We start from the raw sequence: 2,500 nt of genomic DNA, 5'->3' as shown, positions 1-2,500 counted from the left end.
CTCTCATGACCCACTTTACGCCACGGTGTGGTTTGACTGTGGATCGAGCATGGATTATGGGACTTGCAGTATCTTCGCTCAATTCCCGAGACCACTGCAACCGTCATCCAATTTCCGGTAAGGACCAAAACTTGGCACACCGGGTCTCCGTGATGCACTCTACATCCTGGTGCGGTTTGGAGGATGATGCACCATGGACGATGGGACTTGCAGTTCCTTCACTCGCTTAGTGAAACTACTGAGACCCTCATCCAATGACCAAACTTGGCACACAGAACCAACCCCCATGGCCAACTCAACATTCTGGTGAGGTTTGGGGGAGAACAGACTATGGATGATGGGATTTCAAGTACCTCCACACACTTCCCGAGACTGCTGCAACCCTCATCTAATGACCAATCGAGACCACACTTGGCCCCCATGAGAGACTCTACATCCTGGTGCTGTTTGGAGGAGGATGGGCAATGGATGATGGGACTTGCAGTACCTTCACTCACTTCCTGAAACCACAGTGACATTCATCCAATAAAGACCAAACTTGGCACAGAGAGCCCCCGTGGCCAACTCAACATTCTGGTCATGTTTGAGGGAGACTATGGATGATGGGATTTCAAGTACCTCCACTCCCTTCCCGAGACGGCCGCAACCCTCGTCTAATGTCCGATCGAGATCAAACTTGGCACACGGCACACAGAGCCCCCGCGACCCGCTCCGCATCCTGCTGCAGTTTGAAGGAGGATCGACTTTGGATGATGGGACTTACAGTACCATCACTCCCGTTCTGAGACCGCGGTTAACCTCATCCAACGTCTGATCAGGACCAAACTTGCCACGTAGACCTCTCGTGACCCGCTTTACGTCCCGGTGTGTGTTTGGCGGGGGATAGACCGTGGATCGTGGGACTTGCAGTACTTTTGCGCAATTCCCGAGACCACCGCAACGCTCATCCGATTACCGACAAAGACCAAACTTGGCACACCGAGTCTCCACGACGCACTCTACATCCAGGTGCGGTTCGAAGGAGGATGCACCATGGACGATGGGACTTGCAATACCTGCGCTCCCTTCCTAAGACCATTACAACCGCCAACGGCGATGGATCAGGACCGCGATTTACACAGAGACCCAGCGTGACCCACTCCACATCCCGGTGCGGTTTGGAGGAATTCGACAATGGACGATGGGACTTGCAGTCACTTCGCTCGCTTCCTGAGACCACCGAGACTCATCGAGACTACACTTGGCACACGGAGCTTCAACGACCCACTCAACGTCCTGGTGCGGTTTGGAGGGGGACAGACCACGGATGATGGGACTTCAAGTACCTCCACTCCCCAAGACTGCTGCAAAACTCCTCTGATGACCGATCGAGACCAAACTCGGCACACAGAGCCCCCGTGACCCACTCTACATCCCGCTGCAGTTTTGGAGAAGGGTGGACCACGGGTGACGGAACTTCCGGTACCTTCGCTCACATTCCGAGACCTCCGCAAACCTCATCCGATGACGGATCGAGACCAAACTCGGCACGTAGACCTCTCACGGACCCACGTTACGTCCCGGTGTTGTTTGGAAAAATGCGGAGATGGATGACGGGACTTGCAGTACCTGTGCTCACTTCCTGAGACCACCGAGACCCCCGCCACCTTGACTCGCTTACCGAAACCACTGCCGCCCTCATCCGACGGCTGATCGAGACCAAACTTAGCACACGGAGCCCCCACGACCCACTCCACACCCCGCTGCAGTTTGAAGGAGGATGGTTTTTGGACGAGGCGACTTGCGGTACCTTCACTCACTCGCTTCCTGAAAGCGATGCGACCCTCATCCAATGACCCTGGTGAGGGGAGGAGGGCCGGAGGTCGGTCGTGGGGGGTTCTGCGTGTGTGTGGGAAGTTCGCCCCAATTCTGTCATCGGTGGCGTCAAGGATGCCGGTCGTAGGTGAACTATAAATCCCAGTAACTACGACTCGCAAATGCCGAGGTCCGTTTCCCCCAAACTCCACCCGCGTTCACGTTTTGGCGTCGTATCGAGCGTTTGCGCCAAGTTCGGTCCGGATCCGTCATCGTTTGAGTCCACGGTGCTCTCTGGACGTAGGTGAACTACAACTCCCAAGCCCAAGGTCAACGCCCACCAAACACTTCCGGTATCTTCTGCGGTGGGTCACGAGAGTTCCGTGTGCCGAGTTCGGTTCAATTCCGTCGTTGACGGAGTTCAGAATGCTCTTTGACGGTAGGGGAATTAGAAACTACAACTCTCAAATGACAAAATCATAATTTTCTTTCTTCTTTGAGCGACGGTCACTCCTCGCGTCGTGAGACGTTTCGTTGCCAAATTTGGTGTGGTCCTTTTGTTTTTAAGGTACTCATTATGCACAGAGCCTTTTTAAAGATGGAGGGAGGCAGGCAGGCAGGCAGGCAGGCAGGCAGAGAGAGAGCGAGAATAGAAATAAAAGGGGAAAAGACTTAAAAATATATATAGATAAATAATACAAAAGAG

The sequence above is a fragment of the Anolis sagrei genome, chromosome 13, assembly GCF_037176765.1.
Source record: "Anolis sagrei isolate rAnoSag1 chromosome 13, rAnoSag1.mat, whole genome shotgun sequence".
In the NCBI taxonomy this organism is placed as follows: domain Eukaryota; kingdom Metazoa; phylum Chordata; class Lepidosauria; order Squamata; family Dactyloidae; genus Anolis; species Anolis sagrei.
Note: the sequence above shows the minus strand (reverse complement) of the source record.